At 43.2% G+C, this 16,697-nt stretch overlaps 1 protein-coding gene and 1 non-coding gene across 2 annotated transcripts in view; both read right to left on the bottom strand.

Moving 5' to 3' along the window:
• The window catches only part of GAB2 (GRB2 associated binding protein 2), a 207,456-nt gene that overhangs the window by 73,335 nt on the left and 117,424 nt on the right, over positions 1 to 16,697 (bottom strand). The window lies entirely within an intron of this gene.
• LOC136321609 (U6 spliceosomal RNA) lies at positions 8,058 to 8,164 on the bottom strand. Its single transcript, XR_010728756.1, has one exon. It is a non-coding gene; the product is annotated as a U6 spliceosomal RNA (small nuclear RNA).

Here is a 16,697-nt window from a genome sequence, read left to right as displayed (position 1 = left end):
AATATAAACATAAATGAAGAAGATAGGGTTTAATATATGGTTTTGGAAAGGAAAGGGGAAAGGACCTTTTGTGTAGAGTACGCATTATATTTGAGGACTGGGTATGGAAAAATGCAAGGCCTTTTCAAAACAACAGTATGGTGCTTACCAGAGGGAAACAGGGGTGTGGGGATAGAAGAGGTAAAAAGGGTCAAATACATGGTGACATCAGGGGACTTGACAATGCAATATACAGATGATGTATTATAGAATTGTACACTTAAAACCTACCTAATTTTATTAACTAATGTCACCCCTAAAATTAATTAAAAAACAAAACAAAACTGGTTCTGAGAATGTTTCTTTGGAGTGTGGATGTAAAGCCAGTATCTGCAGCCACCATCAGAGCCGCCTGGCCCATGCAGGTTCGCATTTGATTCGGACAGACGGTAATGAAACAACGGAGCCAAGAACTGATGGGTCATTAGTTTTAATCCCAGCTTGCACCCAGAGGGCAACAAATACACACAGTGGGAAAACACTTCCCTTTCCACTCAGGGCTCCCAAAGCCACTGACTTATCTGAGTTTCCTAGAATCAAAGGTTTCTAACCTCACCAGCCTTATTCACCTCTGTAAAGCCAGAAGCCAGGGCCACTATCACAGCTGCCCGGCCCATGCAGGTTTGCATTGGATTCGGGCAGTCGGTAAAGAAACAACGGAGCCAAAAACTGATGGGCTGTCATCTTTAATTCTAGCTTGCACCCGGCGGGCAAGTAAAAACACACACTGGGCTCCAAAACCCACTCACATTCAGTGCTCACAAAGCTACTGACTTATCCGAGTTTCCTAGAATCAAAGGTTTCTAGCTCACCAGCCTTATTCTCCTTAGTTCCCCATCTCCTTCCTTATCCCAGATACAAACACTACACAAACTGGCATCTCACTCAGCACTCCGCCATCTTGGCTGCTTCTCCTGGCCACATGGCCTCTTTCCGCTCTCTGCTCTGCTCCCTCTGCTCTCTCATGCTAATCATCCTAGGAACCAAGAGAGCAAGCTCCTGTTCTGCCCCTATTTTATAGTGTAGATAGAAATCCAAACCTTTAATCCAATATACAAAATAGGGAAGTCTCTAATACATAAAGTCACTTCTCTGAGGCATGATTGGATTGTACCACCCCACATCAAAAAGGGTGGGAAAGGCTTAATCCCAAAACCAAGCCCCAGGCTACAAGGATTCTCAACACACATTAATATCACCTGGACGACGGCCTCCACGTGGGCAGCACCATCTTTAACAAAGTGAGCATAATACATTTTTTATCTGCCCAACAACCTCTGTTCCCCATCTCCTTCTCTCTGCACAAACTGGCTTCTCCTTCAGCACTCCACCATCTTGGCTGCCTCTCCTCTCCTCCACATGGCCTTTCTCTGCTCTTCTCCAGCATGGGCTCTTCTGCCCCATTTTATAGTGTAGAAATCAAAACCTTTAATTCAATATACAAACAAGGAAGTCTCTGATACAAAGTCACTTATCTGAGGCATAATGGGATTCCTCATGAGAGTGCACCACCGCACATCATGCAACAGTCAAGGGTGTGGGGAAAAGCTTAGTTTTGAAAAGATCTTAGTATTAAAAGGGTGGGAAAAGCTTAGTCTTAAAGCTGAGCCTTAGGCTATAATGACCCTACCTGCTTACAGCCTGTATCCCACACCCAATGCAAACTATAAGCGAGCAAACATATATATAATATTTACAAACTTATTTGACCAACTGTAGACAAGGAGGAATAGAAGAGTTTGATGGTCCTAGAAAGCCTAGGTGCCGTCCTAAGAAGTTTTATCTTTCCTTTATTGGTAGTGGGGAGCCACTGAAGAGTACAGACCAACAGAGAAATGACAAGGTTTGCTGTGCTCTTAATTGAAGAATGAGGAAGACCAACCAGGGAAAGGAAAATTAAGAGGCAGGAAAACTATTTAATAAGCTGTTACAATAGCCTGTAACAGTGAAAGAACAGGGCAAAGACACTACTCAACAATGGGGCTTACAGAAGTACACTGCATAGGGATTTAGAGTTAGAACCTTCTATTTGTGTCTAGATTAAAAGAACGCAACCACCTTCTCTGATGAAACAGAAGTGACTGTTTTCCTTTTGTATCCAAAGCCAGTCAAAAACAAACCATTTCACAAGCACCCAGACCACAGACATGCACCATGGGTACATACGCCCCGGAAGCTGCATCACTTCCAGCTGATGAGTAGACAGTACATGTCCCACATGAACCTGTCTCTGTTGTCTGGATTAGATTACAAGGTCCCAAGCATGTAGAATGAGGTCATGATTCTACCTGTTGCTCTTGGCACCTAGAAAACTCAGGTGTACCCCAATTTAACTTTACATTGGAGTGTTGATCACATGGCAGTGTTACGTTACGTTCAGGTGGTGATGAAAGCATGTGAAATCTTATGGCACCAGAACTCAGTGAGCTTCTGCCTGGAGTCATGTTGTGTCCTAAGATAGAAGGAACTGACAAAAGGAAGAGCAATTTGATTTATATTGATAGAATCCACATACTAAAGTTGAACTTGTGCCAACATGGGCATGCTATAGACTAGCAGATTTTGGCTCAGTATAAGAAAAATCTTCTAAGCCCTGGCTGGTTGGCTCAGTAGCTGGAGTGTCAGCCTGGTGTATGGATGTCTTGGGTTTGATTCCTAGTCAGGGCACACAAAAGAAGTGACCATCTGCTTCTCCACCCATCCCTCTCACCCTTCTCTCCCTCTTCCCCTCCCATAGCCAGTGGCTTGTTTGGTTTGAGCACTGGCCCAGGCACTGAGGATAGCTCTATTGGAGTGCACTGGCCTCAGGTGCTGAGGATAACTCGGTTGATTCAAGCATCGGCCTCAGACAGGGGTTGCCATAGGGATCCCGGTTAGGGGAGCGTTCAGGAGTCTGTTTCATTATCTCCCCTCCTCTCACTAAAAAATAAATAAATAAATAAAAATCTGAAAGAGTGGTCTAAAGTCAGTGCCTTGGAAACTGAAAAACTCTTCATCACTGGAGGTACTAAAGAGGAGAAAGCCTAGGCCAGGGGTCAGCAAACTTTCTCTGTAGAGGATGAAGAGTAGATATTTCAGGTTTCGTTGGCCACAGAATCTGTCACAACTACCCAAATCTATAGTGGCATGGAAGAAGCCTCAGACAGTTTGTAAGCAAACGGCAGTGGCTGTGTTCCAATAAAACTATTTATTAAAAGAGGTGATGGGCCCTGGCCTGTTGGCTCAGTGGTAGAGCGTCGGCCTGGCATGCAGAAGTCCCGGGTTCAATTCCCGGCCAGGGCACACAGGAGAAGCGCCCATCTGCTTCTCCACCCCTCCCCCTCTCCTTCCTCTCTGTCTCTCTCTTCCCCTCCCGCAGCGAGGCTCCATTGGAGCAAAGATGGCCCGGGCGCTGGGGATGGCTCCTTGGCCTCTGCCCCAGGCGCTAGAGTGGCTCTGGTTGCAACAGAGCGACGCCATGGAGGGGCAGAGCATCGCCCCCTGGTGGGCAGAGCGTCGCCCCCTGGTGGGCGTGCCGGGTGGATCCCGGTCGGGCCCATGCGGGAGTCTGTTGTCTGACTCTCTCTCCCTTTTGTATTTTCAGAAAAATACAAAAAAAAAAAAAAAGAGGTGATGATGGGTAAGATTTGCCTGCTGACCCTTGGCGTAGGCTAGGGGTGGGGAAGGAGACTGAAGAAAGGGCTTAAATAATAGATCAGCAGACAGACAAGGGACTAAGGTCTCTTCCAACCTTGACAGCCTAATGTATTTTTAACCAAGAAAATCGAATATGGTAATACTTCATTTAATCAGATTTCTCAGATTATTGGAACAGAGGAATGTGTTTTACTAAATAACCAAATATTAACCAGAACTCCCTTTTAGTTTCAGCCTTGACAGTTGAAAATATTTCTAAAACTCCAGAATCTTCTGTCCTGCCTTAGGTATTATATCAAAGATAACAGAACTTTGATGACTAAGCACTTTTCAGAGCCTCAAACCATCTTTCCAGATAACAAATGTCCCATGCCTTGTGGCTCAAGTTGTAGAAAGGTCAAGACATTTCTTGGAAGAGAGTTTTGTGTAACTCCTAGAAATGGGCGTGTCCTTTTAACTTCCCTCTTTCTGATGAGGGTAGAGCTAAAAACTGCCAACAAACTAGGAGAATTAATTCTGTCAAGTGAGGATTATAGTTAGCTAATCAGAATCTAACTGAGCTCACAAGTTATCAGTAAACTGAACTGATTAGTCAGGGATATTTAAAACGTTATTACTTGTATCTTCAAAAGCTCTCTGCTTTATATAAAAAGAATTCACCAAGAAAACACACACATGTACACACTCACTCACACTAACCTTTCTCTTAGTGAAAATTCCAGGTGGTGATGTGGTTCGAGTTCCAGCTCAAACAATCACAAAAACAGAGAATTTGATCTGATTTTTGAATGTATGATGTATACAACAATATCCCAATACACTGCAGCATGAAGTATGCTAGGCCAGTCTGATGTCCCATAGCACTTAAAAATAAACAGTAAGGGAGTCCAGTGGGTCATGTAACAGTCATACATTTCTGGAAAAACACTTCCTGAGTGAGGAAGGGCTTCCTGCTATCCTTCCTCTAGGAATCCTGTAACTACTGTGGACCATAGTGATTTTATACTGAGGGAGGCAAGAATGGCACCTGCTGAGCTCCCACTACATGTCATGTGCTTTTTATCCATTAACACATTTAATCCTCACACCAATGCTGCAAGGCAAATATCCCCTTTTTATAAATGAGAAAAATGAGGTTCGTTGAGGTTAAACAATTTGCAGAGATCAAAGCCCCAGATCTTCTGGTCCAGTGGGTCAGAGATAGGGTCCAGAAAGAACTTGAGGACAAGTTAATGTAGATCACTACTGACTACACTTTGAGAAACACTGAACACAGAGTTTATAAAAGGTCAAGTTCACCATTATTTGGTGACGGCAATAGACCGCTTAAAATCTAGGCCTCAGCTCCTAGTCCAAAATTATTTCCACTTAAATCCAAATCCCCTAAGAGAGGGCAGCATAATTATATATATGCTCCTGACTCATTCATCTGAGTAATAAAGTTTCTCTCGGACTCTAGTGAACCTTATTTGTTCCTAGGGCACAGAATGAACTTTATTTTACCACAAGACTGCTACATTCTGCGGTCAGGGGCATTTTTATCTCCAGACTTTAGCACAGTGCTTGGTACATGTTCTATTTGCTCCCTTTTTTGTTAAAAACAAATGAAACCACCCAATCAGATGATCTGCTAATGTGACACTTCCAGGATTCTTAACCATCTCTATCCTGGATGAGATGGTACACAGATACTATAAACACAAGATCACTTGGAAAACCTTGTGTATTTTATGTGACAAAGCCAATTCTAGGCTTTGCCAGGAATGTGTGTGTAAAATCATGGGAGCCTAGATTAAGCCAATTAATGCATTTCATCCAGTGATTGGTTCAACAAATGAACAGGTGATCCAAGCTAGCTCAACCATTAAGATTCAACTCTAGGACTTTTGTTTGTGTTCCTCAAAGGGGCTCTTGCACTCACTGGACAGAAGGCTGTGGTAATAAGAGCCTGAAGTTGCAAGGACCAACATTTGGAGTCTGAGACCAGCCAACCCAGAAGGAGCAAAGTTAAAAAGATGGCTCCTGATAAAATGTGAGTTCTAAAACAAGTTGATCCTGAAGCTAGGGTCTCCCCTGTTGTCTTAGGTGACTAAACTCTTCTCTAAGTTAGGTAATTTAGGCCATTATCTAATCAACACAGGTTTTAAGCATGTGTCCTATAGTAAGATTCAGAACCAGTTTGTTACCACAAGAGTAACTCAAGGGTCCTTTCCACATGCTCTTGTCACATTCATTAGTCAATCCACATTCTGTTACCTTCATGTTCAATTTCATTTTCATTAGTATTTACTCCACCCTCTCCATATCCCCACTGCATTTCCTCCCTCCCACCTTCTAATCATTCACTCAACATTTAACAACCTATTAGTGCTGGGTTCTTTAGGACCTCAAGATCTATGGAAAGGACAGTCACGTCCAGAACACAGGTAACTCAGTACACTGAGGTCATTGCTCTAACAGTGGTATGAAGAGAGACCACCCTGCTTGGGAGCAGTCAGGGAAAACTGAATAGTACAGGTGACACGTGGACTGGGTTTGGAAGGATGAGAGGAGCTTTGATGGTTGAAGAAATAATGCTGGAAGGGAAATTTTTAGGGACACAAGAATAATATGAGTACAGCTGACTCATTGTTCTTTTTTTTTTTTTTAAATTTTTTTTTTTCTTCATTTTTCTGAAGCTGGAAACAGGGAGAGACAGTCAGACAGATTCCTGCATGCGCCCGACCGGGATCCACCCGGCACGCCCACCAGGGGCGATGCTCTGCCCATCCTGGGCGTTGCCATGTTGCGACCAGAGCCACTCTAGCGCCTGGGGCAGAGGCCACAGAGCCATCCCCAGCGCCTGGGCCATCTTTGCTCCAATGGAGCCTTGGCTGCCGGAGGGGAAGAGAGAGACAGAGAGGGAAAGCGCGGCGGAGGGGTGGAGAAGCAAATGGGCGCTTCTCCTGTGTGCCCTGGCCGGGAATCGAACCCGGGTCCTCCGCACACTAGGCCCACACTCTACTGCTGAGCCAACCGGCCAGGGCTCATTGTTCTTTTAAAAAAAATTTGTTTAGGCCTGACCAGGTGGTGATGCAGTGGATAGAGAATAGGACTGGGACGTGGATGACCCAGTTTCGGAACCCCGAGGACACTGGCTTGAGCGTGGGTTCAACAGCTTGAGTGCAGGGTTGCTAGTTTGAGCGTGTGATCATAGGCATCACCCCATGATCACTGGCTTGAGACCAAAGGTCGCTGGCTTGAAGCTCAAGGTCGCTGGCTTCAGTCCAAGGTCACTGGCTTGAGCAAGGGGTCATTTGGTCAGCTGAAGGCCCACGGTCAAGGCACATATGAGAAAGCAATCAATGAACAACTAAGGTGTTGCAATGAAAAACTGATGATTGATGCTTCTCATCTCTCTCCGTTCCTGTCTGTCTGTCCCTATCTATCCCTCTCTCTGACTCTCTCTCTCTCTCTGTCTCTGTAAAAAAAAAAATGTCATTGGGGTTTTGATAGGGATTGCATTAAATTTGTATATTGCTTTGGGTAATAAGGCCATTTTAACTATGTTCATTCTTCTAATCCATGAACATGGAATATTTTTCCATTTCATTTTGTCTTTTTCAATTTCTTTCAATGTTTTATAGTTTTCAGTATACAGATCCTTCACATCCTTTGTTAAGTTTATTCCTAGATATTTTATATTTTTTTTGTTGCAATTGTAAAAGAATTTTTTTTTTTTAGTTCATTTTCTGAAGTTTTGTTGTTGGCGTATAGGAAAGCAATAGACTTTTGTATATTGATTTTGTATCCTGCAACTTTATTGGTCTATTGTTTCTAAGTTTTTTGGAGGAGTCTTTGGGGTTTTCTATATACAGGATCATGTTATCTGAAAAATGTGATACCTTTACTTCTTCTTTCCCAATATGGATGCTTTTCTTTCTTTTGCCTGATTGCTTCGGCTAAAACTCACAGAACTATGTTGAATAAGAGTGGAGAAAGTGGGCAATCTCGTCTTGTGCCTGATTTTAGTGGAAAAGCTTTCATTGTTTCACCATTTAGTATGATATTAGCTGATAGTTAGTCACACATGGCCTTTATAATGTTGAGGTACTTTCCTTCTATTCCGATTTTATTGAGTGTTTTAAACATAATGGGATGTTGTATCTTATCAAATGCCTTTTCTGCATCTATTGATAGGATCATGATTTTGTTCCTTGTTTTGTTGATGTGGTATATAACACTGATCAATTTCCATATGTTGAACCATCCTTGTGCTCCTGGAATCATGATGTATTATTTTTTAATGTGTTGTACTGGAATGCTAGTATTTTGTTTCAGATTTTTACATCTGTATTCATTAGAGATATTGTCTGTAGTTTTCTTTTCTTTTCTTTTCTTTTTTAAATATGGAACGCTTCACGAATTTGGGTGTCATCCTTGCACAGGGGCCATGCTAATCCTCTCTGCATCGTTCCAATTTTAGTATATGTGCTGCCGAAGTGAGCACTGTAGTTTTCTTTTTTTGTGTTGTCCTTGCCAGGTTTTGGTATCAGGGTTAAACTGGCCTCATAAAATGTGTTCGACTCTCATTGTTTACAAAAGTTATGGTTATAAAGTTACCATGGACACTGAGTTACTAGAAGAAATACAGGGTTAGATTCCTGCAAGCATCTGGTCACAATATTTTTTGTCAACCAATCAATACATAATCTTGTATTATGTCTATTTCTGTGTAAACACACCTTATTTAGTATATACTTAACATACATTGTTGACTCATTAACAATGAACTTGGGGCATTATAACTCAGGTCTGAATGTAGCTTCTCTAATACATGTATTTTCTCCAGAAGGCACAGTACAATCTTCTTACATTTAGAATACCAGACAGAACTTCAACACTGCACTTGGGGGCATTTTAAATAGAAAAATCACCATAAAAACACATGGCATTAAATAGAAGGATGAAGCTCACTGGTTTACAGTGTGAGAGCTGAAACAGGAAGGGAGAGTGTGCCTTTGTTCTGCCACAGCTGGGAACTTGTGTGTGTGGGTTACTCCAATTTTCAGTGCTCTGCACATGTGCATGTTTGACTGACCATGAAAACACTGCGAATACTGATTTTGGAATTACAAATAAATTTTTTTCCCCTGAAGTGAGAAGCGGGGGAGACTGACTGGGATTCACCTGGCATGCCCACTAGGGGGCAATGCTCAGCCCCTCTGGGGTGTTGCTCCACTGCAATCGGAGCCATTCTAGCACCTGAGCCATTCTAGCATCCTCAATGCCTGGGCCAACTTTGCTTCAGTGGAGCCTTGGCTGCAGGAGGGGAAGAGAGAGACAGAGAGGAAGGAGAGGGGCAAGCGTAGAGAAGCAGAGAGAGAGAAAGGAGAGGAGAGGAGGAAGGGTGGAGAAGCAGATGGGCGTTTCTCCTGTGTGCCCTGGCCAGGAATCGAACCCAGGATTTCCACACACCGGTCCAACACTCTACCGCTGAGCCAACAGGCCAGGGCTGGTATTACAAATAAATTTTCACAAGTAGGTGAATTAAAAAAACCCAACCTGAATCTGTGAATAGAAGCATCAACTATATAAGAAAAAGCTTGGTGTGTTAAAATAATAAAACTAAGTTTGGTGAAGCTGAAGAGAGGAAAAAAACTGGGAAGAAAATCAGGGAAAGAAAGGCTGGAAGAGTGCTCTGGGGTCTTCTTAGAAGGGCTTTACACAGACTTCCAGTCAAGATGGCGGTGAAGGTAAATGTAGTCCTCGCCTCCTCCCACAACTACATCAGAATTACAACGAAACTACAGAACAATCATTCAGAACCACTTGAAATCTGGTTGAATGGAAGTTCTACAACTAGGGAATTAAAGAAGAAGCCATGTAGAGACTGACAGGAGGGGTAGCGATGTGGAAAGGGCTTGTCCCATGTATCGCGGCTTAAAATTGGGAGAGATACCTAGGCTGTGGAGGTCACCCTGAGGAGCGAGAGGTACCAGCCCCACTCTAGCTGCCCCCTTCTGCCCTGGATTCCAGTGCCAGGAAGAGAAGTCCCCATTACTGGCTGTAAAAACCAGTGGGAACTGAGGCTGCTGGAATCTTAGACAATTCCTCTTAAAGGGCCCGTGCATAGCCTGCCCAGGAAGTGGTGCAGTGGATAGAGTGTCAGACCAGGACACAGAGGACCCAGGTTTGAAACCCTGAGGTCACTGCTTGAGCCCAAAGGTTGCTGGCTTGAAGCCCAAGGTCGCTGACTTGAGCAAGGGGTCACTCGGTCTGCTGTAGCTCTCTGGTCAAGGCCCATATGAGAAAGCAATCAATGAACTATTAAAGTGCCGCAACGAAGAATTGATGTTTCTCATTTCTCCCCCTTCCTGTCTGTCTGTCCCCATCTGTCCTTCTCTCTGTCTCTGTCACAAAAAAGGGGGGGCATGCATGAACTTACTTGGACTCACCATCTCTGAGTTCCAGCACTTGGGCAGCAGCTGGAAAGGCACCAGGGAATCTAGGGAAGAACTGAATTGTCTGGCATGAAGATGAAAGCTGGGGGCGGGCAGCTTTTTGTCAGAGAGGGTGCTGGCAGAGGCCACTGTTCCTTTGATGAGCCCTCACCTTCAATGCCCACAAGCAGTCACCAAATCAGAGACTCTAGCAGCCTGGCTCCTGCCTTGGTGATTCCCTGAGGCCCCACCCCACCCAACTGTTAGGCTCACACAAGCTAAGTCTCCAGTGGCTTTTCCATATGAATGGCCTGTCAAAGTTCATGCTTCAGATTTTCCAAAAATCTCTCAAAGCAGCAGCATGCAGCCTCACTGTGCCCAGTACTTCTCGCTAAGTGGCCCTTGGCCCAGAACTAGCGGTAGCCGGCTTTGGTTCACAGCTTGGCCTTATCTTGGCACTTTAAGCCCAGCAAAAGTAGAAGCCATCTGCAAATCGCTGTGTAGCTCATGCCGATGGCCCTGGGCAGAACACAGGTGGTGGCTGACCTTGGCCTGCACCTTCTTGGAGGCTCCAGAGACAGCACACTCAGTGGACAGCTTCAGACTACATCAAAGCATCACTACCTAATTATTTCCAGAAGCAACAAACTCAAGGGGCAGATTCACTCAAGTAAGTCCTGCTCTGCGGAGTGGGCCCCTGCACAGCTGATCCTCCACAGGGCTGGAGGTTGGTGATCTCAGCCAATCCTTGCACCTGATCACTCTAGGGGTAAATGCCCCTCACTGACATGCCAACAGCAATCAAGGCTCAAGTATAAGAGGCGGACATACACAGCCCACATGGGTGGGCTGTACCTTGAGTGCCCAGCTTGGGGTTTGGGGAGAATTTGCCTCTGGACCCTATAGAACACCTACTACATTAGGCCACACTACCAAGCCCAGGAGATATAGCAGCTCTACCTAATAAACAGAAACAAACACAGGGAAGCTGCCAAAATGAGGCGTCAAAGAACATGTCCCAAATCAAAGAACAGAACAAAACTCCAGAAAAAGAACAAAATGGAGACAATCTGTAAGATACAGAGTTCAAAACAATAGTTACAAGGATGCTCAATGAATTTAGTGAGAACATCAACGACATAAAAAAAGACCAGTCAGAAATGAAGGATACATTAACTGAAATGAAGAATAATTTATAGGGGTCAACAGAATAGATGAAGCTGAGAAATCAGTGATTTGTAATATAAGGAAGCAAAAAACACCCAATCAGAGCAGAAAAAAAAAAAAAAAAAGAATCAAAAAGAAAGAGAATAGACCCTGGCCTGGAAGGTCAGTTAGAGCGTAGTTCTGCTACACAAAGGTTAAAAGTTCAATCCCAGGTTAGGGCACATATAAGAATCAACCAATGGCCTGAGCACTGGTGGCGCAGTGGATATAGTGTTGACCCAGAATGCTGAGGTCACTGGTTAGAAACCCAGAGGTTACTGGCTCTGAGCAGGGGGATCATTCACATGATCCCAAAGGTCACTAGCTTAGAGTCAAAAGGTTGCTCTCATGAAAAACCAGGGTTGTCGGCTTGAGCAATGGGACACTGGCAGGGCTCCAGTCAAGGCACGTATGAGAAGCTCAATATACAACTAAAGAGAAAGCAAGTATGAATTGATGCTTCTCTCTCTCAAAATAAAAATAAAAAATAAATAAAAGTTAAAGAATAAACCAATGAATGCATAAATAAGTAGAGCAAATTGATGCTCCTCTCTCTCTCCCTTCCTTTCTCTCTAAAAATCAATTTAAAAATTTTTTTTAAATGAGGATAGTGTAAGCAGCCTCTGAGAAAACTTCCAAGTTTACCAACATTTGCATCATGGCGATGCCAGAAGGAGAAGAGAGAGAGCAAGAATTGGAAAACCTATTTAAAAAAATAATGACAGAAAAATTCACTAACGTGAAGAAAAGAGACTTACAAGTTCAAGAAGCACAGAGTGTCCCAAACAGGATGAACCTAAAAGGCCCACCCAAGACACATTATAATTAAAATATAAAAGGTTAAAAACAAAGACAGAGTCTTAAAAGCAGTAAGGGAAAAACAATTAGTTCTCTACCAGGGAGCTCCTATAAGCCTGTCAGCTGATTTTGCAACAGAAACTTTTCAGCCCAGAAATATTTAAAATGATGAAAAGCAAGGACCTACAACCAAGATTACTCTACCTGGAAAAGCTGTCATTTAGAATTAAAGGACAGATAAAGAGCTTCCCAGACAAGAAAAAGCTAAAGGAGTTCATCAACACTAAACCAGTGTTACATGAAATGTTAAAGGGTCTTCTTTAAGAAGAAGAATAAAAAGAGATTAAGAAATGAACAATAATATGTCAATAAATATGTATCTACCAGAATTGAAATCTAAAAAACAAAATAAAGAAGCAGAAGAGAAACAGACTCATAGACACAAAGAACATTTTGGTGGCTGCCAGATGGGAGGAGGCTTGGGGGAACTGGGTGAAAAAGGTGAAGGGATTAAGAGGGACAAGCTGGTGGTTACAGAACAGTCATGGGGATGTAAAGTACAGCATAGGTAACATAGTCAATAATAGTCTAATAACTATGGATGGTGTCAAATGGGTGTGAGATTTATTAGGTGATCACTTAGTAAGTTATATAATTTCTAATCACTAGGCTGTATACCTGAAACTAACATATAATAATGTATGTCAACTGCAATTAAAAAATAAAAATTATTTAAAAATTAAAAAAAGGGAAAGGGTCTCATATCCTGGGTTTTACACATTTTCTGTAGATCAAGTGTTCTTACTATCAATTATTAATGTAAAAATTAAAATTGTAGAATTCCCCCATAAAACAAGAGTGTATATTTTATTTATTTATTTATTTGTATTTTTCTGAAGCTGGAAACGGGGAGAGACAGTCAGACAGACTCCCGCATGCGCCCGACCAGGATCCACCCGGCACGCCCACCAGGGGCGATGCTCTGCCCACCAGGGGGCGATGCTCTGCCCCTCCGGGGCGTCGCTCTGCTGCGACCAGAGCCACTCTAGCGCCTGGGGCAGAGGCCAAGGAGCCATCCCCAGCGCCCAGGCCATCTTTGCTCCAATGGAGCTTTGGCTGCGGGAGGGGAAGAGAGAGACAGAGAGGAAGGAGGGGGTGGGGAGTGGAGAAGCAAATGGGCGCTTCTCCTATGTGCCCTGGCTGGGAATCGAACCCAGATCCCCCGCACGCCAGGCCGACGCTGAGCCAACCGGCCATGGCCAGAGTGTATATTTTAGTGTTTATTAACTAATAAGTAAAAGTTACTATGAATTAACTCAATTATTTTATTATTTACAATATCTACGTTTTTTTAAAGTATGCATACATGCAAACCACTTATTCAGTGTATAAGTAATGCTTGGGTGTGTTTTTCAAGGACCTAGTCCACCATGTGGGAACCTATGTGAGCAGCCCAGGCCAAGGGAAGAGCAATGTGCAAAGACCCAGAGGAGGAAGAAGCCTTGGCTCAAGGGAGGGCCTGACAGGATGCCAATGGCTGGGTACAGTGAGCAAAGTGGAAAGCAGCACAAGGGAAAGGCAGGGACAGATCGTCTGGAGCCCTGAAGGCCATTTCATGAAGTTTAGATTTTATCTTAAATAGAACAAGATCCCTCAATAGAAGCATAATAAAATAAGTTGATGTACCAGCAATGGAAGAAACAAGCTTAAAGACAACATAGTATGATACTATTTATATTAAAAACCTTGCATATTTATGTACACATATTCAGCTGACCCTTGAACAACACCGGTTTAAAGTGTGCAGGTTCACCTATTTGCAGATTTTTTTTTTTTCAATAAATGCACAGTCGGCCTTCCATACCCCCAGATTTCACATCTGCAGATGTAACCAACCAAAACAGTATTTTCAATCCATGGTTGGGAGTCCAAAGATGTGGAGGGCTGACTATATGTACTGTTCTATGCCACTTTATATAAGGGGCTTAAGCATCCTTGGATTTTGGTTTCCATGGGGTCCTGGAACCCTCGGTGGATACTGAGGGATCACTGAAATTTTGTGGAAGTTACACGTGGATGTTCTATTGTGTAAGGAGGGGGGTGGGTGATGTGGGAGGACTGGTGCCCCTAACCCCAGTTGTATAAGAGTCAACTGTATATGCACACCACCACATAGATATGTGTGTGTGTGTGTGTGTGTGTAGGTGTGTGTGTGTGTGTGTGTGTGTGTGTGTATATATATATATATATATATATATATATATATATGTTTACAAATGCTTAGAAAAGCATTTCAAACTATTACCAATGGCTTCCTGAGAGAGGAGTGGGTAAACAGAGAAATGAAATATGGAGTCTTTTCACACTTTAACCCATTACTTCTGTATTTTTAAATCAATAGAAAATGAGACCACTAAATGGTTTTACATTTTTTTCATATTAACAGATCACTGGCTTGTGGCAAATGAAGAACATGGATAGGAAGCCCAGATAGACAGTTGCCCAAGAAATAATGGCGATTTGGATCAGGAGAGTGGGAAAAGACATATATATCCAAGATATATTTCAGGGCCTGATCTGTGGTGGTGCAGCAGATCAAGTGTCGACCAGGAATGCTGAGGTTGCCGGTTCAAAACACCAGACTTGCCTGGTCAAGGCACATATAGGAGTTGATGCTTCCTGCTCCTCCTCCCTTCTCTCTCTTTCTAAAAATGAATAAATAAAATCTAAAAAAAAAAAAAGATACATTTCAGAGACTGTAATGACTGACCTTGGGAATGGACTGAATATGGGGAATATGGGAGAAGAAAGAAGAAAGGCTCCCAGGATTTCCCACTTGAGCCAACAGGTGTGCTGTTATGACTTACGGTGAGGAAGTGAACCACAGCCACATCTCTCTGACAAGCCTGTCATGTCACAGTGCACTCTACCCATTCTTTGCCTTGACTGCATCAAAAACAAAGGGGTAAAATGAACTTGGCATGTGTGAGGAGAGGGTCACATCTGGGAAACCAAAAAGCCTTGTGTCAGTGATTACACTGACTAAATTCTATAAGATCCATTCCTCAAAGACCAGGCCAATCTTTCTGCAGAGGACTCAGGCAATCAATTAGTAAAATTACTTCTCCCATTGACAAAAAAACAATTGAGCTGTTGCCAACTCTTTGCATTTTGGAGAAATAAAGGTCATTCCATTGAGGGACCTCCCTTTCTTGTCCTTGAATGCTCTAAGTTGCATTTAAAGCACTAAATTAAGCAAAGGTTACCCAAGAAAACCAGGACAAAGTTAGGGGAAGGGCACACATATAATGCCTATGAATATAGTCAGGCTGTTTCCTCTAGGCCAGGGGTTGGGAACCGTTTTGGCTGAGAGAGCCATGAACGCCACATATTTTAAAGTGTAATTCTGTGAGAGCCATACAACAACCCGTGTACATTAAGCATTATCCAAGAAAAATTTGGCATTGTCCTGGAGGACAGCTGTGATTGGCTCCAGCCACTCGCAACCATGAACATGAGCGGTAGGAAATGAATGGATTGTAATACATGAGAATGTTTTATATTTTTAACATTATTTTTTTATTAAAGATTTGTCTGCGAGCCAGATGCAGCCATCAAAAGAGCCACATCTGGCTCATGAGCCATAAGTTTCCAACCCCTGCTCTAGGCAGTGATTTCAATTCACAGCACACATAAATTAATTATTAAATTCTGAGGTACACCAACAAAAATATTTTTTGCCAATCTGACAAAAATAATAGGGATAGTTTGGGTTTATTTACTCTAGATGGCTACTGTTGTGTTAGCTGTTGTCACTTTAATTTGACAATCTAAAGGAAAAGAGGTCAGTGCCCCTGACTAAATAGTCAGGTATTACATATTTAAAAATTTTTGGCAGCACGTCAGTGTGCTGGCTGCAATATCCTGGTCAAAAATCACTGCTCTAGGACAAAGGAGGCTTCTCTCAGCAGCTGCTCCGCCCCAAGTCACGGGAAGGGAGAAGTTTCATGGGCTTTGGCATCCCTAGAGATTTGATTTGACTTTCTTAAACACACATTTGATGTGTGACTTTCTGGTTTCAACAGAGGTATTTAAAACTTTAGTGTGCATCAGACTTACTGAGACACCTGTTCTGACACAGATACTCCCAGGTGGAAGGGAACCCCAACAGGGATTCAGACTCAGTAGGTCTGGAGTAAGGTTCAGGGATACAAATCCCATGTGACTTGATTACAGAACACCAAGAGTCATATTTTGAGAAATGCTGTGCTCCCCAAGTGCAGCGTCACTGATAGTTGATAAATGTGGTTACAATTTAGGGAGCTGCATGGGAGTTGGCTGGGCGTGTGAACCCGGCAAAGGGGCTGGCAGGGAGAACACTTCTCCTCTGGGCATGGTTTCCTCGTTTATAAAGTGCAAGTGTTGAATTCGTGGATTTCCAACTTCCCTTCAATTTCTGACACTTGAAGACACAGGAAAAGACGGGGTTGGAAGCGTCAGGTCGGGCTTCTTGCCCCAATATGTAAGACTGACTCTTTCCAAGGTACTCAGCTTGTGGCTATCCATGAACAAGAGCACAACATATAGTGCTTTCTG

Source organism: Saccopteryx bilineata, chromosome 1 (assembly GCF_036850765.1).
Source record: "Saccopteryx bilineata isolate mSacBil1 chromosome 1, mSacBil1_pri_phased_curated, whole genome shotgun sequence".
Classification (NCBI taxonomy): Eukaryota; Metazoa; Chordata; class Mammalia; order Chiroptera; family Emballonuridae; genus Saccopteryx; species Saccopteryx bilineata.
This window is presented reverse-complemented; position numbering and strand designations above follow the sequence as displayed.